We start from the raw sequence: 27021 nt of genomic DNA, 5'->3' as shown, positions 1-27021 counted from the left end.
TGCTCAGGGAAGGAAGGCTTACTTTGGTTCCTTGAAGGTACAGTTCATCATGGCAGGGAAGGCACAGCACCACACAGGTGGATACATTGTATCTGCAGTTGTGGAGTGGAGAGAATGTTCGGCTATGTTGTCCTTTCTCTAGAGTCTGGGACACCAGCTCCTGGGTTGGTGGCACCCACACTGAGTGAGTCTTCGCTCTCCAGTCAAGCCTACTTGGAAATAACTTTAGAGTCCTAGACAGAGGTGTGTGTTTCTTGGTCGATGTAAGCCCAGTGGAGTTGACACTTAAGATCATTCATGACATGTCCACATTGTATTAAACTTCTCCTAATTGAAACTTTTGTAATACATTCCAAGTGTGTACCACATAGGGAGAATGTTCCCATATACCACTTATGCTCATCCTCCAGCCACAATAATTTACTTCAGCTGCTACAGGACGTTTCTCACAGGATTCTTCTGTGGATGCACAGTTCAGAAGCACTGCTCTAATCTCATTGAACAGAAAATGTAAGGAGGTTTTGAGGGATGATGATGTTGAGAAAAGTCAAAATCTGACGCCTATAGATCCTAACATTATCTAGTATTCTGCCTATCAACTATAATGGTACTCATAAGAATGTAATGTGTACATATATGCTCCTTGAAGTTTAACAATCATACACTTTAGGAACCAACATTGTGATGCCTCAGAAGGATCCAGTAAAAAAAAAAAAAACTTTCAGGTTTTCCATTCTGAGTATTTATGCCTTGACTTCAAACACTGTCACATCCAGCCACCTAAGTTAACTTGGTAAAGCCTAGGTCTGAGCAACAGTAAGTTGAGCAAATCAGATTGGTTGGAGGGTCTGAGAGGTCCTTCTCAGGGAAGAGGAAGAGGGTGTCTTTAGACCCCTAGAGGAGAGCACCACCACAATGTCAGATGTATCTCCACCTATAATAGGCAAAGCTTGCAGGGTTTTCACCACATAACATGTACAGGTATCGCCAATAACTCAGACTCCAAGTCACTGTTGCAGATAGCGTGCGAATGCACGAAAAGCCCCATTCCTGGGTGACAGACTCTTGAAGAGCACTTTCATCTCTGTATTGGATAACGTTTTATGGATGTTCTTGCCCAAATACCCTGTAGCCAGAGGAGTCCCTTAGAGCATTAACAGGTAGTGGCTGGTGTATCCTTAAATGGCACAGTGGCAGGATCAGCCCCTGATCACATTGCAACCATGATTCATCCTCACTTACTGAGCCAAATCTTAATTCTTTGATGTGGCCTGAACAAGGAGAACATTACTGGTACCGCACACTGTGTCTTAACACAGAGGTATAAAATTAGACCTTGATTTCTAATGCTTACGGGTCCTTTCATAAAACCAAAGAGTGCTTTAAAGTGATGTATAAACACAAGGTTCATAGAGAAAAACCAATATCATGTTGACTTGAAAGCATTGTTTCATGAAAATTCTGTGTGCTACGTTTTTGGAGAGAAAGTTGTAACCTCTCATCAGTTTACCTAACTTCGTCCGTCACTGGTTAGCATGAGAAATGCCTCTTTGGGTACATTAACCCAGCATGTGTTACTCTAGGTAAATCTATCTCTTGGGTTTCAATCAGTCAAATGCCAGACTTATCCCAAACAGCCAGAAACGAGTCCTTGATTGCCCGTCTCAATGTGGCACCTCTTGGTAATTCTGTAAAGATGTTTCCTGTGCTTGGAAATTAAGGTGAGTGATGTACCATTATTGCAATCTTCAATAAATGGCCTTCTAATGCAATTATTGCTGAGGCTGGGAACAGAACAATCTCTCATTGTTATTTATTGCTGTACTTACTGCTAATGAACTGCTGTTGCAGGCTGATGCATCCAAGGACAAGATCCAAGCAATAGCTCTTCTGGAAAATGTGAACTGACTGGATAGTGTGGGTGCTATGGGCATAGCTCATCTCTGGGTCTTAATGAGGCTCTTTCACTCCAGATTGTGTGTGTTTGTGTGTATATGTGGTGTGTATGTGTGTGTGCATGTGTGTATGTGGTGTATGTATGTATGTATGTGGTGTGTGTGTGTGCATGTGTGTATGTGGTGTATGTATGTATGTATGTGGTGTGTGTGTGTGCATGTGTGTATGTGGTGTATGTATGTATGTATGTGGTGTGTGTGTGTGCATGTGTGTATGTGGTGTGTGTATATGTGTGTGTATGTGGGGTGTGTATGTGTGTATATGTGTGTGTATGTGGGGTGTGTATGTATGTGGGGTGTGTGTGTATGTGTGTGTATGTGTGTGCATGTGGTGTGTGTGTTTGTGCATGTGGTATGTGTGTATGTGGTGTGTGTGTATGTGTGTGTTTGTGTATGTGGTGTGTGTATATGGTATGCATGTAATATTGTGCATGTGTGGATGTGTATATGTTGTGTGTGGATGTTGTGTGTGTATATGTGGGGTGTGTGTGTGTGTGTGCTGTAGGCATACCTCATCTTTGGGTCTTAATGAGGGTGTTCCAGTCCAGATAGTGTGTGTGTGTATGTGTGTGTGTGTGTGTTCATATGAGTATGCAAAGTTCTTACACTTTGTGCTCCTTTATGTTTCTGTGAAACATCTGTCACCCATGGGGACCCCCATGGCCATCCACATCAGTGGTTGTCAAGATTAAGTGATTTATAATCGCTCAGGTGAACTGTTACCCAACATCTGATTTGCATAGTCTGGGCTGCTACCCAAAACCATTTCATTATTAGTCATATGTCAGACTCAAGGTGGTCTCACATAAATGCTGTGATTATGTTTGGTCCTGAGACACAAACAGATCAAAAAGTAGTTTGTCCACAGTTGAGTTTGGGAAACTCTGATATTCTTCCCAATCTCTACCATCTGGAAGCAAGTCTTCAATATTCAGATACATCCCTGATACACATCTTGATGAGGGCAGAAGCAACCAGGTTGTTTTGAAATGCCCCGAAAATTGATGTCAAGTGACCCAGACATCCTGTACATCATTTTCATTGATTCTGAGAGCATTCTAGAAGCTGTGTGTTATAATGAAATCACATTTTCAGGGTGGGCCCATACTGGACAAGAACAGGCAGTGAGCAGGGAAGGGGGAGAAAGTCCAGGACATCAGGAACCAATTAAGACACAAAGCTGACTCCCTTTTAAGCCACCATTGCAGGCTTGCCTAAAGAGGGCAATGTAAACCCAAAGGTGGCTGGTAAGTCGGCATGCGAGCTACTGGATGCCTCTTGCTCCTCACTCCTCCATTAACTATTGATGGCCACTGAAAGAAACAGAATTGGTGATGAGGAGTATTGACAACTTCATGAGAGTCATGGAGGCTTGCTGGTGTTGTTATTGTGTCTTTGTGGCAAGGGTAGAAAAAATGATTAAAAACCTTAAACCTCTCAGAACAGTTTGATGCAAGTCATCTGTATGGGAGTTGAATTCAGTAAATACATATTACCATCTTCCATTCTTAATATTTCTTAAACAGAGAATTCCCAGGAGTAAAACATTCTGCGTATATTTATTTTATTTGGAAATGGAATTAAAGTGCACATTTCCAACTCCCATCTCTTACATTTTACAATTTCATTCTTTATACTATATACCAGACTCTCAAATAGAAAACACTCACAAAGGATCCTTATGATTTAAGAGAGGAATAAAATTATTGAGTATTTCATCTCTACAAAGAACTGGGTGTTAAAATAACTCTTACCATTGTATTGTTAGGAGTTACTTTATTTAAAAGGACTGAGACCTAGCTCTACCATTCAGAGAAATCAAATTATAAGGGTGTGTTTTAATAAAGTGAAACACTAGGTGCACTAACCCAACTTTCAGCTTCTGTAAGTATGGAGGAAAGGAGACAAGTACGGAATTCTACCGTTAATGGTGTCTTAGCATGTCAAAACTTGCTCCTTTGCAAATGCTCACATTTTTTTTTTTTGGTACACTTTGTGTTGCATTTGTAGATGTTGGTGGTTTTAGAATCATGCCTTCCATCTGTGTTATGCATCTATCAAGTCTCCACACTGATCAATGCACACAATCACGATGGAGCCAGCATCTGGAAGCATTAATGAGCTACAAGCTTAGCGTTATTCTGAATATTTAGACACTAGGAACTCTTAAATGAATTCCCATTTCAGAAGGAGATGCTTGTTGCTTTTGAATTATGCATTCACCCTTGGATTTCTTATTCACGGTCTCCGGTAATGCTGTGACTAAAGACCTGTGCCCTGATTTCAAGGATTTGATATGCGATTCGGGTGCCCGGCATTCCTATGAAGGCAAAGCAGGCCTCGACTGGTTTCTTCAAAGGCCGTTAACATGTTACTAAGCCTGCAGCTTAAATTGAACAACTGAGAACAAATGGTGTGTTTGCCTAACGAAGCAGCACGTCTGGGGTTTGCTCCAACTCCAGTCTTCCTTCCTCTTCATGTCTGGAAGATCTGCAGACAGGGTCAACAGTCAGATTTCTTTTGCTATCTTGTTCATGAAGCTGACAAATGTTGCTGCCAAGGCAACCTAAAAATTCTGTTTGCTTTAACTTGGGTATCAAGTGAGAGCAATCACTGTTGTTCAGGTGGTAGAGGGCTGTGAGTACCAAGGAATCGGCCTTATACTGCTGTTTGCATGTGGACAGAGTTTCGTGGGGAACCCTGCCTCTTCATTTTGTATCTGAGATAAGCTGCATTCCTACAGTCACACCATGGATTGAATTCCTGCCTGGTTGTTGGCCTTCAGTGATACATATTATGTGCAGTAAAGCAATTATAGGAAGCATAAAATAAACATGTTATAGAGCAAGCCTGACTGTATAGGAGGAGAACGGGATGGGTATCCCGAGACCTGAGCTGCCGAGACGGAACCTTTCCCTGCATTTTGTAGACATCCACGTTTGCAGAACATCCCATGAAATACAAACCCGAATTCTCCTGTAGAATGGCCACTAGCTCTGAGACAATGTGAAAGGCTTTTAATTGGGAGCATTGCTGTACATCTCAGTCAGAAATAGACTAACAAAACCACTATTCTGTAACTTGTTGGAGAAGCAGTTTCTGCATTAGAAAAGTGAGGGCTTCCCTGAGGTCTGAGCTGTTTCATCTGCAATAGTGAAAGGGATTTGTGAAGAATTCAAGCAAATCCAGCTGTGGTTGATCCAGCTGTGACGGATAGTATCATTTTACTCAAACTTTTATTGTCTACTATTTCTCCCTCTCCTTTCTATATGGAAGGATTGGACATTTTATTGTCCAGTGATTGTTAGATGGGCTATTCATATATTACTTTTACTCGGTCGGTATTAGGGTATGATATGTTATTTGTAGGTGGGTGTGTGCATGTGCATGTGTGTGTGCTTGTGGAGGCCAGAGGTCAACTTCGAGTGTTGTTCCTTATATGCCTGCTCTACCTTGTTTTTTGAGATAAGAGTCTTTGATAGGCCTGGAAGTCACCCATGATTCTAGCTGTTTCTCCTTCAAGTCCTGTCTCCATCTTCAAAGTGCTGATAGTACCAGGATATGGTACCACGACTGGATCTCTTATGTGGGTTTTGAGTGACCAAACTGAGGTCCCCATGCTTACAAAGTAAGCACTTCGCAGCTAGCTCCTCCCCGAGTCCATGGCGCCTTTTGAACTTTATAGAATCCTAGAATATGGAAGCTTAAGGAGTTTGGAAAATACCCTGCTGTTTCCCCTACATAAGGTGACTGAATCCTAAATGTAAAGAGGCAGCATAGGCCAATATTCGACATCTATTCATTCACTTAGCAAAAATATGGGTTCTGACTTGCAATGTCCTCTGTGAGGCACTGCGGGAAGACAGAGATGACTGCCAAGGGCTCCTGCAAGATAGTATTAAGGCAGGGCAGAGACTGTTCAGTTGAGCACATGCAAGTTAAGAACTAAGAGAGCAAAGGTCTGCTTCTGAGTTGCCTGTTTTGGCATTCCTTTTCGTTCCGTATCTGGGTTAGATACACAAAAGTAGTGGCTGATAGTCTCGGTTGTGCCCAAAGGAAATTAGAGCAACTGCTACCCAGCTTCCCATTTCAACTTGGTAAGGATCAGATTTTGCTCCAATTCTTTGGGCGGGGGAGGGGGGGGAATGAGATGACTTGAGACAAGCCAGCCTAAAATTTGCCACGTAGCTGAGGAAGACTTGAATTATGCTCTTCCTGCCTGAGTGCTGAGATTAGGGACCCAGCATATACTGACTGGTGAGGTGTGTGATATACTGCCTGGTGAGGTGTGTGTGGTGCTGGGGATCAATCCTGGGGTGTCCTGCCTTCTAGGCAAGTTCTCTACCAACTGAGCTACCTCTGTAACTCTTAATGCAGTCCTTGAACTTGTAGATTGTTAGGATAATTAGCTAGGTATTCCTAACTTTTCAAACAGAATAGTTAGCATTCTACTGTTTTTTTTTTTCCCCTCCTCCATGGAGAGTAGTCACCCACATGCCATCCCTGATTTATCCACGAGGATTCATGAGTCATGGAGAGAACAGGCTGCGTTCAACTTTTTTTTTTTTTTTAAATCACAAAAACATTGCATCAAAATGAATGAAAGGCTCCGAGCCATCTGGGTCTCAAAGGATATTGCTGAGTTTGTGTTTGTTGTAAATGATACAGTTTGTTCTTGTCCATTTTCAAGGAAAGGACCTTCGTTGAAGGTGTGTGCGCGCGCACACACACACACAAACACACACACACACACACTGCCTCCATTCATGGATTTATGGAACAGAGCCACAGATGTGCACATATGACAGGTACACATGTCTCAAAACAAACACAAGTGGCCCTCATGCCTGTTAGATATTTGAACCCTTACATGTTGTTAGATGTAAAGAACTCTAGGTCCTTTTTACCTTTGGCTCCTGGGTCTGGACCATAGGCCCCTCCTCTCTGCAGCCTGGAATCTGCCTATCTACTCTACAGTCTATGCAGTGCCATAAAAAAATTTTCCCCCCACTATTCCACTCAAAATTTTAATTTCCAGAGCTGCACATCTAGAAAACACAGTCCCTAAACTCCATAGCAGACCAGTAACATAATTTCCTAACCTTCTCTCCCATAGGAGGTATCAAAGCCCCCTCCTCTCCAGCCAAGGCAACTGGATGTCCCCTCCCTTTCCTACTGACATTGTAGATACTCTAGATTCCCTGGCCATGCCTCCCCATCTCCCCAGGCCTGCTCAGTGTAAGCCACCACTCATCCCTGCTGGAGACATTTATGTTGCATCTTATCTGTGCCATCCATTAGTAAATTCAATAGTTTGTTAATCTCTTTCCCTCCTTTAATGAGTTTCAGCTTCAGGCCAGTGACTAGGTGATTTGAGAAAGGCCTTAGAAGTCTTAAAGAAATATGCCAGGGTGTCTTGAGCCCCAGAGAGTGTGAGATGACCAGAGAACTAATCAAGTCAGGATGTGTGTGTGTGTGTGTGTGTGTGTGTGTGTGTGTGTGTATGTGTATGTGTGTGTCCCCACACACACCCCAGCTTAAGCTTTGTAGCTCCCAGGAAGGAGGGAGCTGCAGACAGACACAAAACCTAGTTATCATTCTAATTAACTCCTGTCTTCACTGTGAACTTAAATATCTGGAGTCCTGAACCTGTATTAACACACTTCCAATTTCAAAATTGGGGGTAGGGAGAGGGGGAGATACTGCAGTCCCCAAGGCAATAGAGAACTCACCAGAAGGTCAAAAGAAAAAGAGAGAGAGAGAGAGAGAGAGAGAGAGAGAGAGAGAGAGAGAGAGAGAAGCCACACTCCCCACGGGGATCTCTAAAGGGAGAAGAGGGGACCCAGAGGCCCTGCAATAATCCAAGTGTAAATCCAAAGGCTACTGCTCTTGGCAGCTGACTCGGTCGCGGTCCCCAAAAGCTAGGTTCTAGAGGACTGCTCAACCTAGGTGTCCTGAAGAACTGCAGCGGCCCCCTCCCCCGCGCGGGAGGGAAGCCAGGACGAGGTTGGCCCCCCTCGCTCGGAGTCTGGGCGTGGGCCCCGCCGCAGCTCCGCGGAGCCTCCGTGCCTCCTGCAAAGGGGGGCGGGGGAGCCCTGGGCTGCGGCTTCCTCCCGCGCGGAGTCTCCTGCGCACCGCCGAGCAGGACGCCAGCGCCAGCCGGGTCCCCACACCGCGGCGCGCCCGGCCTTCCCGCCGCCCCCAGGTAACTTTTTCTGCCGTTGGTGGGCCGAAGGGCTCCGAGGGGGGCTCGCTTCCAAGACGCGTGGGGCTTGGGGGCCCCGGTGCGCTGCGCTGCGCTGCGCCCGCCGACCTCGGCCTCCGCCCTGGGGGCCTCTCTCTGAGCTCCGGCCCCTGGGGGCGATCGGGCCCTGCGCCCCTCTCCAGCCATCGGCGGGGAACACGGGGTTGAGACGCCATGTTCGGAGCGTGCGGGGCTTGGGGGGAAAAACACTGCGGCGCCAGGCCGGGGGCTGTGCGCGGGAGGGGTTGTGCGTCCCCGAGGCTGCGGCTGCCGCTGCGTCCGTGCCCGGGGCGGGCGCGGCGGGTCTCGGAGCATCCTGGCTCCAGGGCGAGGCGGGCCGCTTTTACGTAACTTGCCTCTTCCCCGAGTGGCGGGCGACCTCGGGCCGGCTACTGGCCAGCCAGGTTGCCCCGGGCCTGGGCACCTGCCGGCCGCGCGACCCTGGGACGGCTCCCTGCGCCGGGCGGGAACGCGCCCCGGCCTGCAGAGCCGAGCACTCGGCCGGGCGCGGCTCACCTGGCGCCCTCGGGACTGCGGGTCGCCTGGATGAGTCGGGGTGGGGAGGCTGGGGACCGCAGGACTCCGGTCCCTGATAGTTGTGGCTGGTGCACCCAGGCTCCTGCACCCGGGGTTGGGGGGAGGGCTTGCTTTTTCGGATTCTCTCTCTAATCGCGCCCTACTTCTTCCCCTTCCCCCTACCCCCTGCACCGGGTGCCAAGTTCACAGCTTCTGCAATGCGGTGGGTGTGGTTACCTCGCAGATTGTAAGTGTGGTCCTTCTGGTGGGAACATTCTTGCTCTTTCTTTCTCCTTTTAGATGTACTGATCTGAAGTTTTCTTGGGGGTCGGGGGCGGGATTTACCTTCCCGTCTTTGCAGACCAGGGTTCAAGTTGGGAAGAGTGCTACAGAACAAATCGAATGATAAAGGGAACATGTGGTATTAATTAAGCATGGAGGCTGGGCAGTCCTGAGAGGGCCAGGCAATCCTGCTAATAACGCAATGCTTCCATTACGTGTTTAAGTTGGCGTTTCAGCTTTTTTACATTACTTTATGGAATTGCTTTTGCAGACATCCTTGGCTGGGGTTTTCAGGGGCCCGTTTCGGGATCTGTGGGGCGGTCGGATGTTCTGGGGGTTACTCTTGGCAGCATAACTTAACCAAGTAAAGGACTCATCAAATCCGGCGATCAAAAGAAATTTCTTTTTGCACCTTACACTGCCTTTTAAAGCCCCCATGAATCAAAAATGATGGAACTCCACGTATATCAGGAGGCCATGAATGCAGTACCATTAGAGTTAAGTGCAGCTTCGAAGGAGTGAACCTGCAGAGGAGGAGGGGGAGGGGGAGGAGGGGGAGGAGGGGGGGGAGGAGGGGATTTGATGACTCTGCCCGGTGCTTTTACCGCTGTCTTTGAACTGCATGGTCATTGTGGCATCAACTTTTTAAACCTTTGTTAGGAGTAACAAAGTTATTGTGAGAGGAAATAATTTCCAAATTGAAGAAGCATGCCTCTCCTTTGTTAATTTCCAAAACCCCGATGGAATAAGCTGAAGGCTGTGAATATTGAATTATTTACACTATGATTATTCCAATGGTCTAGAAAAAAAAAAAAGCTAGATAATTAGAAGCACAAGCCACTGCATGAACTGGCCTCGCGCACAGCAAGTTCTTGCAAAAACAGAGCATGTGTTCCGAGAGGTTTTATCAGAAACCAGAAGAGTGGCCTCTGTCACTTGTAAACACCTTTAGGCCGAGGATTGTAGAGCTACGGGGCAAAGGCCAGTGTCCCAATGACATACTTACATCTAATTTTTTAGAGAATTTCCTTAGGCATAAATATGGTTTAGAGAGTGCGTTCGCCAGTCCCCGTTGGGTCCTTGAACCAAGGCCAACTTTGATTTCTGTGGATATACAAGATTCAGGTTTACTTCTCTGACTGGATCTGGGGTGTGTGTGTATGTGTGTGTGTGTGTGTGTGTGTGTGTGTGTGTGTGTGTGTGTTGCTTTTTTAAAAGTCCAAAGGCAGGGTTGGAAGAGATGACTCGGTGCTTAAGAGCACTGACTGCTCTTTAGAAGACTCTGGTTCGATTCCCAGCACCCACATGGCAGTTCGCAACCATCCATTCCTCCAGTTCCAGAGGACCCAACATCTTCACTGAGACACGCATGCAGGCAAAACAACAATGCACACAAATAAATTATAAGAAAACCTAAGTCCAATGGCCAAGCCACTAAGGGTGCACTGAGGTAGGAGTGAGGTGACCACCTGTGACCTCGGAGAGCTGTCAATGCTGTCCTTTCAGGCTAGTGTGGAGGGATTGGCTCATCAGTGCTTTCTTTGCTTGTAGGATGCGCAGCCATCTTTTTTTTTTTTTTTTCCTTTTGGATTGGATATTTTCTTTATTTACATTTCAAATGGTTGCCCCTTTCCACGTCTCCCCTTTGGAAGCCCCCTATCCCCTACCCCCTACCCCTGCCTCTATAAGGGTGCATCCCCACCTACCCATCCACTCCTGTCCTCCCACCCTGACATTCCCCTACACTGAGGCATTCTACAATTGATAGGTGGGAATCGGTGATTTCCATGGCAGTGAAAGTTGACTCCAAGAGTAGCCTGGGAAATCTTTTCTTTCCGGTGAGAATTCAAGTATAGCGAAGAGAATTTTCTTAAGTAGAGTACTCTGGTCGTCTTTCATAATTCTGTGAGCTTTAGGGTGGAGTACAGACTCCCCACTGAGAGCCAAGAATCAAGTTCACCTTCAGCACCCCTTCCTTTCAGAAGACTCACCACTAGTTGCTCATTTGATGGGAATTCATCAGACACTCGGGGCCCTTTGAAAGGCTCCACTGCTATTGCATTTGTCCTGGTTATAAAGGATTATGTCCCCAGAAACAGGGCCCGGACAGTGACATCATTGCTGGGCTGGGGCTATGACATCACTATGGCTCAGAGGAAAACAGGGTGGGGCAGGCAGAAGCATTGGAGTCCCATCGAAGCCTGCAGAAGCCTTTCACCGTAAACAGCACAACAAGGTATCGTATGGATGTAAAGTAGTAAAAATCTTTGGATATTTCTGTCCCATAAGAAAATACTGTGGGGTTCCACAAGTCAGGTTTTTAAATTTATTGTCTGTAGTTCATCCTGTTTGCACTATTGTACTATTGCAATATCATGCTTAATTTTTTTATTTTTAGGTTATTAGTGCCGTCTTTAAAGTATCTAGTATCTTTTATACTTTCTGAGTTGGCAATGCTGTTTTGTGGTTTGACGCAATGTGCTTGCTGTTCACAACTGGGGAAAAATAGAAAAGCTAGAGACTTCACAGATGTAGGTGCTATCTGCCATGATTTGTGGGTAATTAGTTTCCATTCTAACTTTGCTTTATTTGCTGATATTATTTTGTAATTTGACATTTTAATCCTTGTAGAATTCTAGTGTGGAGACATGTCTGGTCCAAATTAGGGTCTAACAGGGGATCAGAGGACGCTCAGGTCCCGAGTGCCCCTATACTCTACGTACCTCATAGCCTATAAAGTACATTCACTGCTTTTTATGAACTTAGTGTGATCTCATCAGGGCAGAGGGAAGAGCCACACATCAGTCTCGGGTGTCTTCTGTCTGGGTCTTTGCAAAGATGACTGCCATGATTTCACCTTGATGAGGTAGCGGTGTGGGAAGTCGGGGTGGTTCCTACTCAAAGGTTTGGCTATTCCAGGACACGTTCCTGAAGCAGAGAGAAGAAAAAGACTTGAGAACAGTGGAGGTAGAGAAGTCTAAATTAGGTGCTAGGCCCGCAGATCACTGGTGAAATGTCTTCGGTACTGTGGTTTTAGACCTTGCGATGATTGGTTAAATTGCACACTGCAGGACTGGAAGCTTCTATTAGCTCCCAACCCCTAATTCTTTTGTAATTTGCAGTATGGAAGAAAGGCTGACAACTTAATTTTAAGATCACTGACATTTTGATACATTGTTCTTGCAGACTTTCTTACAAACCACACATATGTGCACTCACATAAGCATATGCACACATGCACACATGCACACACGCACACACACACACACACGGAGGTAGTCTTGTGTTAAGCCTAGAAAACAAATGCATTGTTTAAATTTTTCCCTGTGATTATTGTTTTTCCTCCAATCATACTAGATTGAGTGCATGGTATGGGTTAGGATTCATTCTTCCTGGGTTTTTATCCCTGAACCAAACAGTTCTAACTCCTGATGCATTCAGTATGTATGCAACCAAATAAGAAACAATTATGACATATTACTTATGACGAGATGCTTGAAAAGCATCACTATTGTGCACAAGACCGAAGTACCTGGTCATATATGCAGCTGTTATTTTTAATAGAAAGATCCTCTGCGTATCCACCTTGTTCCCTGGCTGTAGCTTAAACTGTGCAGGTCCCGGCAGGTTTGCTGTATCAGAGAAGAACATGCTTGAGAGGTGTTCAGCACGGAGGATGATGGTGACTTCAAGGGGAGGGCTGTGGGTATTCTGTTTCTTTTCCCCACCAACTCTGGGAGGATCAGTGTAGGGGGATGCTCATTCAGAGGGACGGTAGCAGGTGGAAGCAGGGCAAAAGCTGAAGTATCTCAGTGCTGGGAGATGGTACTGGTCCTGCCTGTGATGGAAAAGGAGGAAAAGTGTGTGTGTGTGTGTGTGTGTGTGTGTGTGTGTGTGTATGTGTAAAACAAGACATGCACATACATTATTCCTATGTACATATGCAATGTGTATGTATATAATGCATATATACAAGGTGTACATAGACATTATTTCTATATGTATATACATTGTCTGTATTCTCCAGTAGTAGTTTCTCTAATTCAAGTTCCAATCTCATCACATAAAGCCTCACCCTGTCCCCCCCCCCCCAGTCTCAAGCGTTGGGTTTTATTGTACAGTGTCAGTTGTCTTCCCTCTAACTCATAGCTTAGACTGGCTACCAGCTGCTTTTACAGACCTTCTGAAGAATGCACTGGAGCATGCATGCATGCATGCATGCATGTGGTGCTCCTGGTGACACATGGGCAGCAGCATGCAGAAAGTGTCGACAGGGGTTGACTGTGCAGTCATGAGATGTCGAGTCTGGGTATAAGTAAGTCTATAAATACCTAGATGACTTTATTTTGCTTCTGCTTCCTTTATGCGTGGAATACTTAGAGAAGTCCCAGAGTTTTTTTTTTTTTTAAAAACCAGTGCACAAGTTATAGTTCGGGAGAAAAGCACCTGAGCAGCTGGGGCGCAGGGTCTGCTGACACTCGCCAACTGCCCACAACACCCGCCACAGGATCTTAAGACTTCTGGTGAGGGGAGCACAGCTTCTGCTCCAATCCAATTGCGCGGGACCTGAGACTGCATTAGTTAGGGAAGCAGAAACCGGCCTGAGTAGGACCACAGGCCTCATCCGGCTGGATCAGCGCCGGGGTAGCGGGAGCGCAGGGTTGCCTGACACCCGCCAGCTACCCACGACCCCCGCCGCAGGATTTTGGGACTGCTGGTGAGTGGAACACAGCTTCTGCTCCAATCCAATTGCGCGGGACCTGAGACTGCATTAGTTAGGGAAGCAGAAACCAGCCTGAGTAGGGCCACAGGCCTCACCCGGCCTGATCAGCGCCAGGGTAGCGGGAGCGCAGGGTTGCCTGACACCCGCCAGCTACCCACGACCCCCGCCGCAGGATTTTGGGACTGCTGGTGAGTGGAACACAGCTTCTGCTCCAGTCCAATCACGCGGGACCTGAGACTGCTCTGGTTGGGGAGAGAGAAATCCGGCCCACACAGGGCCACAACCCTCTTCCGGTCAGAAAAGCACCTGAGCAGCTGGGGCGCAGGGTCTGCTGACACTCGCCAACTGCCCACAACACCCGCCACAGGATCTTAAGACTTCTGGTGAGGGGAGCACAGCTTCTGCTCCAATCCAATTGCGCGGGACCTGAGACTACATTAGTTAGGGAAGCAGAAACCGGCCTGAGTAGGACCACAGGCCTCATCCGGCTGGATCAGCGCCGGGGTAGCGGGAGCGCAGGGTTGCCTGACACCCGCCAGCTACCCACGACCCCCGCCGCAGGATTTTGGGACTGCTGGTGAGTGGAACACAGCTTCTGCTCCAATCCAATTGCGCGGGACCTGAGACTGCATTAGTTAGGGAAGCAGAAACCGGCCTGAGTAGGGCCACAGGCCTCACCCGGCCGGATCAGCGCCAGGGTAGCGGGAGCGCAGGGTTGCCTGACACCCGCCAGCTACCCACGACCCCCGCCGCAGGATTTTGGGACTGCTGGTGAGTGGAACACAGCTTCTGCTCCAGTCCAATCACGCGGGACCTGAGACTGCTCTGGTTGGGGAGAGAGAAATCCGGCCCACACAGGGCCACAAGCCTCTTCCGGTCAGAAAAGCACCTGAGCAGCTGGGGCGCAGGGTCTGCTGACACTCGCCAACTGCCCACAACACCCGCCACAGGATCTTAAGACTTCTGGTGAGGGGAGCACAGCTTCTGCTCCAATCCAATTGCGCGGGACCTGAGACTGCATTAGTTAGGGAAGCAGAAACCAGCCTGAGTAGGGCCACAGGCCTCACCCGGCCGGATCAGCGCCAGGGTAGCGGGAGCGCAGGGTTGCCTGACACCCGCCAGCTACCCACGACCCCCGCCGCAGGATTTTGGGACTGCTGGTGAGTGGAACACAGCTTCTGCTCCAATCTTTAAATAGTGACAACGATAACAACTAACCCCAGAGATTACCAGATGGCGAAAGGTAAACGTAATAATCTTACTAACAGAAACCAAGACCACTCACCATCATCAGAACCCAGCACCCCCACTTCACCCAGTCCAGGGCACCCCAACACACCGGAAAAGCTAGACACGGATTTAAAAGCATATCTCCTGATGATGATAGAGGACTTCAAGAAGGACGTTAATAACACACTTAAAGAAATGCAGGAGAACACTGCTAAAAAGGAAGAAGACAATAAAGAGGAAGCACAAAAATCCCTTAAAGAATTGCAGGAGAACACTGCTAAAGAGTTACAAATCCTTAAAGAAAAACATGATAACATAATCAAACAGGTAGAAGTCCTTACAGAAAAACAGGAAAACACATCCAAACAGATGATGGAAATGAACAAAACCATACTAGACCTAAAAAGGGAAGTAGACACAATAAAGAAAACCCAAAATGAGGCAACACTGGAGATAGAAACCCTAGGAAAGAAATCTGGAACCATAGATGCAAGCATCAGCAACAGAATACAAGAGATGGAAGAGAGAATCTCAGGTGCAGAAGATTCCATAGAGAACATCGGCACAACAATCAAGGAAAATGGAAAATGCAAAAAGATCCTAACTCAAAACATCCAAGAAATACAGGACATAATGAGAAGACCAAACCTACGGATAATAGGAGTGGATGAGAATGAAGATTTTCAACTCAAAGGACCAGCAAACATCTTCAACAAAATTATAGAAGAAAACTTCCCAAATCTAAAGAAAGAGATGCCCATGAACATACAAGAAGCCTACAGAACTCCAAATAGACTGGATCAGAAAAGAAATACCTCCCGACACATAATAATCAGAGCAACAAATGCTCTAAATAAAGATAGAATACTAAAAGCAGTAAGAGAAAAAGGCCAAGTAACATATAAAGGCAAGCCTATCAGAATTACACCAGATTTTTCACCAGAGACTATGAAAGCCAGAAGATCCTGGACAGATGTTATACAGACACTAAAAGAACACAAATTCCAGCCCAGGCTACTATACCCAGCCAAACTCTCAATTAACATAGATGGAGAAACCAAAGTATTCCACGACAAAACCAAATTCACACCTTATCTCTCCACGAATCCAGCCCTTCAAAGGATAATAACAGAAAAAAACCAATACAAGGACAGGAACCACGCCCTAGAAACAACAAGAAGGTAATCCCTCAACAAACCTAAAAGAAGACAGCCACAAGAACAAAATGCCAACTTTAACATCAAAAATAACAGGAAACACCAATTTCTTTTCCTTAATATCTCTTAATATCAATGGACTCAACTCCCCGATAAAAAGACATAGACTAACAAACTGGCTACACAAACAAGACCCAACATTTTGCTGCTTACAGGAAACTCATCTCAGAGAAAAGGATAGACACTACCTCAGAATGAAAGGCTGGAAAACAATTCTCCAAGCAAATGGCATGAAGAAACAAGCTGGAGTAGCCATTCTAATATCTGATAAGATTGACTTCCAACCCAAAGTCATTAAAAAAGACAGGGAGGGACACTTCATACTCATCAAAGGTAAAATCCTCCAAGAGGAACTATCAATCCTGAATATCTATGCTCCAAATACAAAGGCAGCCACATTCATTAAAGAAACTTTAGTAAATCTCAAAGCACACATTGCACCTCATACAATAATAGTGGGAGACTTCAACACACCACTTTCACCAATGGACAGATCATGGAAACAGAAACTAAACAGGGACACAGTGAAACTAAGAGAAATTATGAATCAAATGGATCTGGCAGATATCTACAGAACATTCTATCCTAAAACAAAAGGATATACCTTCTTCTCAGCACCTCATGGTACCTTCTCCAAAATTGACCACATAATTGGTCACAAAACAGGCCTCAACAGATATAAAAATATTGAAATTGTCCCATGCATCCTATCAGATCACCATGGACTAAGGCTGATCTTCAATAACAAAATAAATAATAGAAAGCCAACCTTCACGTGGAAACTGAACAACACTCTTCTCAATGATACCTTGGTCAAGGAAGGAATAAAGAAAGAAATTAAGGACTTTTTAGAGTTCAATGAAAATGAAGCCACAACATACCCAAACTTATGGGACGCAATGAAAGCATTTTTAAGAGGAAAACTCATAGCTCTGAGTGCCTCCAAAAGGAAACTAGAGAGAGCACACATTAGCAGCTTGACAACACACCTAAAAGCACTAGAACAAAAGGAAGCAAATTCACCCAAGAGGAGTAGACGGCAGGAAATAATCAAACTCAGGGGTGAAATCAACCAAGTAGAAACAAGAAAAACTATTCAAAGAATCAACCAATCAAGGAGCTGGTTCTTTGAGAAAATCAACAAGATAGATAAACCCTTAGCCAGACTCACTAGAGGGCACAGGGAAAGCATCCTAATTAACAAAATCAGAAATGAAAAAGGAGACATAACAACAGATCCTGAAGACATCCAAAACACCATCAGATCCTTCTACCAAAGGCTATACTCAACAAAACTGGAGAACCTGGATGAAATGGACAAGTTCCTAGACAGATACCAGGTACCAAAGTTGAATCAAGATCAGGTTAATGATCTAAACAGCCCTATATCCCCCAAAGAAATAGAAGCAGTCATTAATAGTCTCCCAACTAAAAAAAGCCCAGGACCAGATGGGTTTAGTGCAGAGTTCTATCAGACCTTCAAAGAAGATCTAATCCCAGTTCTTCACAAACTATTCCACAAAATAGAAACAGAAGGTACTCTACCCAACTCATTCTATGAAGCCACAATTACTCTGATACCTAAACCACAAAAAGACCCAACAAAGATAGAAAACTTCAGACCAATATCCCTTATGAATATTGATGCAAAAATCCTCAATAAAGTTCTTGCTAACCGAATCCAAGAACACATCAAAACAATCATCCATCCTGACCAAGTAGGTTTCATCCCAGGGATGCAGGGATGGTTCAATATACGGAAATCCATCAACGTAATCCAGTATATAAACAAACTCAAAGATAAAAACCACATGGTCATCTCCTTAGATGCGGAAAAAGCATTTGACAAGATCCAACACCCATTCATGATAAAAGTCTTGGAAAGATCAGGAATTCAAGGCCCATACCTAAACATGATAAAAGCAATCTACAGCAAACCAGTAGCCAACATCAAAGTAAATGGTGAGAAGCTTGAAGCAATCCCTCTAAAATCAGGGACTAGACAAGGCTGTCCACTTTCTCCATACCTATTCAACATTGTACTTGAAGTCCTAGCCAGAGCAATTCGACAACAAAAGGAGATCAAAGGGATACAAATTGGAAAAGATGAAGTCAAAATATCACTTTTTGCAGATGATATGATAGTATATATAAGTGACCCTAAAAATTCCACCAGAGAACTCCTAAGCCTGATAAACAGCTTCGGTGAAGTAGCTGGATATAAAATTAACTCAAACAAATCAATGGCCTTTCTCTACACAAAGAATAAACAGGCTGAGAAAGAAATTAGGGAAACAACACCCTTCTCAATAGTCACAAATAATATAAAATATCTTGGCGTGACTCTAACTAAGGAAGTGAAAGATCTGTATAATAAAAACTTCAAGTCTCTGAAGAAAGAAATTATAGAAGATCTCAGAAGATGGAAAGATCTCCCATGCTCATGGATTGGCAGGATCAACATTGTAAAAATGGCTATCTTGCCAAAAGCAATCTACAGATTCAATGCAATCCCCATCAAAATTCCAAATCAATTCTTCAACGAATTAGAAAGTGCAATCTGCAAATTCATCTGGAATAACAAAAAACCTAGGATAGCAAAAACTCTTCTCAAGGATAAAAGAACCTCTGGTGGAATCACCATGCCGGACCTAAAGCTCTACTACAGAGCAATTGTGATAAAAACTGCATGGTACTGGTATAGTGACAGACAAATAGACCAATGGAATAGAATTGAAGACCCAGAAATGAACCCACACACCTATGGTCACTTGATCTTCGACAAGGGAGCTAAAAACATCCAGTGGAAGAAAGACAGCATTTTCAACAAATGGTGCTGGCACAACTGGTTGTTAACATGTAGAAGAATGCAAATCGATCCATTCCTATCTCCTTGTACTAAGGTCAAGTCTAAGTGGATCAAGGAACTTCACATAAAACCAGAGACACTGAAACTTATAGAGGAGAAAGTGGGGAAAAGCCTTGAAGATATGGGCACAGGGGAAAAATTCCTGAATAGAACAGTAATGGCTTGTGCTGTAAGATCGAGAATTGACAAGTGGGACCTCATGAAACTACAAAGCTTCTGCAAGGCTAAAGACACCATCAATAAGACAAAAAAACCACCAACAGATTGGGAAAGGATCTTCACCTATCCTAAATCAGATAAGGGACTAATATCCAATATATATAAAGAACTCAAGAAGGTGGACTCCAGAAAGTCAAATAACCCCATTAAAAAATGGGGCTCAGAACTGAACAAAGAATTCTCACCTGAGGAATACCGAATGGCAGAGAAGCACCTGAAAAAATGTTCAACATCCTTAATCATCAGGGAAATGCAAATCAAAACAACCCTGAGATTCCACCTCACACCAGTCAGAATGGCTAAGATCAAAAATTCAGGTGACAGCAGATGCTGGCGAGGATGTGGAGAAAGAGGAACACTCCTCCATTGTTGGTGGGATTGCAAGCTTGTACAACCACTCTGGAAATCAGTCTGGCGGTTCCTCAGAAAATTGGACATAGTACTACCGGAGGATCCAGCAATACCTCTCCTGGGCATATATCCAGAAGATGTCCCAACCGGTAAGAAGGACACATGCTCCACTATGTTCATAGCAGCCCTATTTATAATAGCCAGAAGCTGGAAAGAACCCAGATGTCCCTCAACAGAGGAATGGATACAGAAATTATGGTACATTTACACAATGGAGTACTACTCAGCTATTAAAAAGAATGAATTTATGAAATTCCTAGCCAAATGGATGGACCTGGAGGGCATCATCTTGAGTGAAGTAACACAATCACAAAAGAACTCACACAATATGTATTCATTGATAAGTGGATATTAGCCCAAAACTTAGGATACCCAAGATATAAGATACAATTTGCTAAACGCATGAAACTCAAGAAGAATGAAGACCAAAGTGTGGACACTGTGCACCTTCTTAGAATTGGGAACAAAACACCCAGGGAAGGAGCTACAGAGACAAAGTTCGTAGCTGTGATGAAAGGATGGTCCATTTAGAGACTGCTGTATCCAGGGATCCGTCCCATAATCAGCTTCTAAACGCTGACACCATTGCATACACTAGCAAGATCTTGCTGAAAGGACCCAAATATAGCTGTCTCTTGTGAGACGATGCCGGGGCCTAGCAAACACAGGAGTGGATGTTCACAGTCAGCTATTGGATGTATCACAGGGCTCCCAATGGAGAAGCTAGAGAAAGTACCCAAGGAGCTAAAGGGATCTGCAACCCTATTGTTGGAACAACATGATGTACTAACCGGAACCCTGGAGCTCTTGTCTCTAGCTGCATATGTATCGAAAGATGGCCTAGTCGGCCATCAATGGAAAGAGAGGCCCATTGGACTTGCAAACTTTATATGCCCCAATATAGGGGAATGCCAGGGCCAAAAGAATGGGAATGGGTGGGTAGGGAAGTGGGGGGCGCTATGGGGGACTTTTGGGATAGTATTGGAAATGTAATTGAGGAAATTATGTAATAAAAATATTTAAAAAAAAAAAAAAAAGTTATAGTTCGGTTGTAGGACTGCTGTGTGACTTAATGCTGTCTCATACCTGATGTCATAGTCTATGTGAATATGGTTTGCCATTCTTATGAACTATGGCAAGGTTCTGTCAGTGTAACCAATACCTGGGACAGTCGGCTTAAAAAGAGGGAGTGTTTAGTTTAACCCTGGGTTTTAGAGGATTCTGTCCCTGACTTTTGACCTTTGGACCTACTGTCGGGCAGCACATCATGACTGGAAGGGCTGATGGTGTAAATTCCTCACGTCCATAGGAAGTAAAAGGAAAGAAAAGAGAATGGATCCTAGTATCTCCTCCCAAAGGATCTTCCCCTCAGCCCAATTCACCCAAGTTAGGCCCTACTCTTCAAGGTTCCAGTCATGCCCAGCCTGGGGACCAGTGCTTCAAGAAGGAGCCTTTGGGGGACTATTTCAGATCTGAACCATAGGCAACATATAAACATTTTTCTGCATTCATTTATTTATTTTATGTGTATGGTGTTTCGCCTGCATACATATCTGTGTGCCAAAGGAAGCCAGAGAGGGTGTGGGATCCCCTGGAACAAGATGGTGTGAGCTGCCACGTAGGTTCTGAGAACTGAACCCTGGCTCTCTGGCAGAGCCTTCAATGCTTTCAATGCAGAACCATCTCACCAGCCCTAGCCTGCACATTTGTAACACCTTATATTGTTGAGTGTTTATGTTTGTGTGTGTGTGTGTGTGTGTGTGTGTGTGTATGAGGTAACTACCCTTCTTAGATGTGCTGTCTTGCAGGAAGACTGTGCCCTTTGTCTCCTGTTTCTGACTTTGCATTTTCACCCTGGTGGACAGTTTGGCTTTGGTTAAGATCAGGCATTGTAAAGAAATTCAAGAAGCAAGGAGCCTAAGATGAGTGAGATTTACCCTTCATACCAGGGAGTGGCAGGGAGAGGTGAATCTGTGAGTGATTGTGAAAGGTTATGGATTTGCCGTGCAGTGAGGAACCGCTGGAAGCATTTGAGTAAAGAAGCCTTCATCTGGTGATCCACCTAGGATGAACCACAAGACCAAGGATCTAGAAACAGATGGTTTTTCTTATTAAACTAATCCTTTTACTTTTTTTTTCTCAGAAATTGAGAGTAACAATTTTCCTTCTAACCGATTGACATTTTGGCAATTAACTCCAAGTGTGTGTGTGTGTGTGTGTGTGTGTGTGTGTGTGTGTGTGTATTTCAAGATTAAATATTACTTCTGGGTCATTAGAGACAGAAATGAGATACACAAAAAAATGAGAAAAATCTTTCTTTCTACTTATCCTTCCAGTGAAAACATCTTCATTTCTAAAATTAATAAGCATTCACTTTAAAATGTCCTCTAGCAGCACTGGAAACCCAGAGATCTCGTCCTTCAGAGATACACCCTTCACAAACTTGGTCTTGAACTCATTACAGCCAGTGTGTCTAAAAATAAGCTCCCCAGCCTTGTATTTCTTAATAAGTAGACAGTGTTGGTCAGTTCCCTTCCATTCTTAGTCTCTCTCCTCATTTTATAAAATGTCCTTGACTCTTAACTCTTCAAGATGTGAGGGTTAAATGTTACCACCTGTGCAGACACTGGCCACGATGCATACTGTATTGTAAGTGTTTGAACAAGTATCAGTTAGTATTATTTTCACCCATGTAGATTCATCTGCATGAGTAATATCATCGCTTATGACACGAATTCTACCTTCAATGCTGCTGAACAGCCATTCTCTTTGTGGAGCAGAATTTCCAGAGAATACTTTTCATGTATACAGGTATACCCTTACACCTTGGGCAGTAAAAGCCAGGGACATTCTGTAAGTGAGTAAAGAGACAAGGAAGGTGTACTGGCTAGTTTTGTGTCAACTTGACACAGGCTGGAGTTATCACAGAGAAAGGAGCTTCAGTTGGGGAAGTGCCTCCATGAGATCCAGCTGTAAGGCATTTTCTCAATTAGTGATCAAGGGGCGAGGTCCCCTTGTGGGTGATGTCATCTCTATGCTGGTAGTCTTGGTTCTATAAGAGAGCAGGCTGAGCAAGCCAGGGGAAGCAAGCCAGTAAAGAACATCCCTCCGTGGCCTCTGCATCAGCTCCTGCTTCCTGACCTGCTTGAGTTCCAGTCCTGATTTCCTTTGGTGATCAACAGCAATGTGGAAAGTGTAAGCTGAATAAACCCTTTCCTCCCCAACTTGCTTCTTGGTCATGATGTTTTGTCCAGGAATAGAAAACCTGACTAAGACAGAAGGGAAGGGAACTAGCTAATATTGTATAGTTTTATTAAACATTAATTTTTTATTCACATTCCTTTCTTTAATGATACTAAGTGTTTTCTCTCGTTCCCACACTGTACTGGTAAGGGACCCTTACCTTGATCATGGCAAGTGTTAGAAGCTGTGTCATCTGGCCCTGCCTCTCTCTGCTTCTTCCTACCTACACTTTGAATCCTTTACTTCTACCCTGCACATCAGTAGGCTTTCCCTGACATGCGACAGTATGCACAATTAAATTTTCAAGGATAAATATGTATACCTCTTTGCTATGTGTGAACATTTAGTTTTAACGAATGAAAACAACCAGATGTCCACTATCTATTTCCCAATTTCTTCAGTTTTAATGTCTTTTCTTCATAGAGGGCCGATCTCACCCTGCTCACGCTAATGCTGAGTTCCTCCATGCTTAGTGTCCTGTCCCCAACCCTGCACCTCCTGGCATGCCCAAGGGCCAGCCAACTAGAAGCTTGCCCTAAACTAGACTTCACAGAGTCAAGTCATTCACATCTGGGGATAGTTTATAGTGTGTGTGTGCATGCATGCGTGCGTGTGTGCGTGCGTGCGTGCGTGCGTGCGTGCGTGTGTGTGTGTGTGTGTGTGTGTGTGTGTGTATGTAGTGGGGACTCTGGGTCCCAAAGACAAAGAGTTAAGCTTCTTTATGGCTTTTTCTTATTTGATTTCTGAGTCCTTTCTTCCTTAGTCCTTGGTAATATAATAATAATAATAATATTAATATAATAACAGAGGTAAGCCTCAGTGCACAGATCTCTTACAAGTTCTGCAGAGAGATCATGAATACAAGGTCTTCAGTTTCCACGGTCTTAGGATCTTGAAGTGGTGCTAATAGCAATGGTGCTGTAGGTTTCTGCTAAGCCTTGTTAGGGAGGCGCAGATTCTCAGGCACACATGAGTTGTCTGCTTTGATCTTGTTTGCTCCCAGAGTTAATTTACATCACAGAAATACAGGGTTTGGGACAATTAAACTTGGAGACTTAATCCCCCAACTCTAATACCTCTGCTAGTTCTCTTCCTACCACTGTTAAAGAATCCCTGGCTCAACCAGCCTATAGAAAGGAAAAGGTCTCTTCCGCTCATATCTTCAGATTTAATCCAGAGTTGCTTGGGCATGTTGCTTTGGGCCTGTGACAATGCAGCACCTTGTGGCCGGAATGTATGTTGAAGGCAAGTTGTTCACCACAGGGAGGCTGGAAATGGGAAAGAGCTTATGCCCTTGAAGGTCACACCCTGGCTAACCTAACTTCTGTTCTCTAGCCCCCACTTATTAAAGGTTCTACCACCTTCCATGAGTGGTGCAGGCTGCTAAGCAAGGCTTTAACATGTAGGCCTTTAGAGAACATTGAACAACCTGTTTGTAGCTTTATTTTATTTATTTATTTATTTATTTATTTATTTATTTATTTATTTATTTATTTATTCTGTATAGCCCTGGCTGTCCTGGAACTCACTTTGTAGACCAGGCTGGCCTTGAACTCAGAAATCCGCCTGCCTCTGCCTCCCAAGTGCTGGGATTAAAGGTGTGCGCCACCACGCCCGGCTGTTTGTAGCTTTATATTGGGCTAAGTATATGGCTTAGAAAATGGAGTGGACTTACTTGTTTAGCTTAAGATGCTTGAAATTCTTGAGATGTAGATAGCGGAAACCCACAGGGAACAGCTGTCTTGATGAATATAAGAAATGCCCTGAGTTAGAGAAACACCTACAGAAATATTTGATGACCTGGAGCCGGTCATCAGTTTACCAGTCATTGTAACAAGGTTGCCCAGCTCTGAAGCGGTGCTAGTGCTGCCTGAGTGGTCAAAGGAGATCTTCTGACTGGCTCTCTAGGTGTGTGTGGAGGATAGGTGTAGTACATGTCTTACCACTTCTGCTACTATGTGTTATTTTCCTACTTTGTTTGTAGAGGCAACATTAGGCGTTTTGATCCAAGGATGACTCTCAAAGATAATGTTGGGATGCTTTGTGTAAAATTCCCAGAATCTAAAGGATAATCATCCGGCAGAAGATAGAATTTTTGTCAAGTACGAGACTTCTAGTGACAATACAGCTTTGCAAAGATTAAGACATGATGGATTTCAAATGTGACAGAAGTATGGGGGGAGGGGCAACGAAAAAGGAAATCCTAGGGGTCATTCATCCACGTGCCTTTAGTGTGACTGGAGTTGGGTCTGGGCAGCCATGATCCTTAGAGTCTCCAGTGACCTCTGATAGAAGTGGGTCTGTGACATGTTTCAGTGATACTGCCTTAGGGACTCCTGAGTGACACATGTCAGTGATTCTCCAGCTTTCTGGCTGTTAGATGAGCATTTACTTTAGGGAGGCAGGGCACTATAAACAAATAGTAAATTAATAGTACTGATGTTTAAGTGAGAGTCCAAGATAGAGCAAAGAGCCCTGGCCTTGACTCAGAGTGTCTGGGTTTCATTATGGATGGACTACTGGTCTACCCCTTGTAACCCATACTTGCCCCCATGAAGTTCTATAAAATTTAAGTTTAAAACAAGTAGAATACAGGTTTGGTTTCATTATCTATTAAGTAGGAATGGTAACAATTTGATAGCCAGATGGTCAGAAAGGATTAAATAAAAATTGAAAGAATATGCTCTTACTATATCTGCGGCTGGCATTTATTTTCCTTGACCTGGATGTTGCGATACCTGTCTGAGTAGATAGAATCATTTGATCAAAATTGTGGCTGGTGTGTAACTCTGTGATAACTCTCAGTTTGCTTTGTGAGTCCTAAACTGTATGCTCACAGTGAGCTGTTTGGGTCTTGAAGATATTCTCTGGTCTTACAAAGCTCTTATGTATATGGAACTCAATGGGGTCAGAACTTTTCAGCGAAGATATAGTATTTGGTGTTACTAGTACCAGGGCTGAAGGAGGCAGGCACACTGTGGCTAGTGTTTTCCCTTTTATTCATATCTGAAGGAGATACACCCTGAGACCCTTAAAGTCACCATAATCTACACCCAGGTTGTCCTTGGAATTCAAAGTAGGATCCACAGGAGACTGGCGACCTTTGGAATTGTAGTGATCTGGTCCTGGGAACTGAACTTTTCCTGTGAGTCAGGCCCTCACCCACTGCTGCGCTGTTACACCTGTGAGCTGCCCTTCTCCTTTGGGCATCAGCCCCTTCCCCGCTGGTTCCCTTTTCCCAGGCCACAGCACATTTCCAAAATGAGGACTGCCTCTGTGAGTGCCCTAACCCCGAGGAGGAGATCCTTGAAAGACCCTGCAGTCGAGACTAAAGTATCTGCATAAAATAGTAAATTAAACTTTCCCCACTCAATATTCTGTGGGGGAAAAAATGTAATGGTATTGGCTTACCATCAGACCTGTTATTCCTGCAGGCTCCCGATTAGGAGTTAGATTTCAGTTTGGTGTTTTTCTTGCCTGGAGCCTCTTCTGGCTAGAATTGTAAAATGTCTTATTTGGTCACATTAGTGTAGTCAAGTGCCTGTATTACCAGTTTTATCAGAGATAGCTCCCTGGGCTCCTTATCTGAGTGGATTCTTTTTCGCTGTCCTTCAAGAGGAATCCAGGCCAACTTTAGAATTATCTGGTCTCTGGATGACAAGTTCAAGTGTCTCTCAACCTAAAGAAACAGCGGCACAAAATAACCCAGCCGTCTCGATCCGGCATCCTCCTAAGCCGATACTGCTTTCAGCTCGTGGGCGTGCACAAACATTCTCATAGTGTGGTTTGTCCTAGCAGGAGGACCATTTGTCCATTAGAGAGAGAGAGGCAGAGAGGCAGAGAGACAGGAGAGAGACAGGGACAGAGACAGACACAGACAGAAGAGAGAGACAGAGAGACAGAGACAGGAGACAGAGAGACACAGACACACACACACACACACAGAGACAGAGAGAGGAGAGAGACAGACAGAGAGAGAGACTGAGATTCACTAGGGGCCAAGGAGATAGCACAGCTATTGAATTACCTCCCACTTCAAGTGTGAGGACTTGAATTCAGCTCCCTATTAACCATACAAGAACCAGATGTGGCAGCTTGTCTGTAAGCCAGTG

At 44.7% G+C, this 27021-nt stretch overlaps 1 protein-coding gene across 15 annotated transcripts in view; it reads left to right on the top strand.

The window, feature by feature from the left end:
- The window catches only part of Epb41l3 (erythrocyte membrane protein band 4.1 like 3), a 173509-nt gene that overhangs the window by 22660 nt on the left and 123828 nt on the right, over positions 1-27021 (top strand). Inside the window, exon 1 of one of the 15 annotated variants that reach the window (XM_085832861.1) lies at positions 7809-8160. The exons of the other annotated variants lie outside the window; for them this stretch is intronic. The gene's annotated coding sequence lies outside the window, so the exon portion shown is untranslated. Of the gene's footprint in view, positions 1-7808; positions 8161-27021 lie in introns of those variants that run through there. 15 annotated transcript variants of the gene reach the window in all.

This window comes from Mus caroli, unplaced genomic scaffold (assembly GCF_978045245.1).
Source record: "Mus caroli unplaced genomic scaffold, Mus_caroli_1 scaffold_18, whole genome shotgun sequence".
NCBI lineage: Eukaryota > Metazoa > Chordata > Mammalia > Rodentia > Muridae > Mus > Mus caroli.
This window is presented reverse-complemented; position numbering and strand designations above follow the sequence as displayed.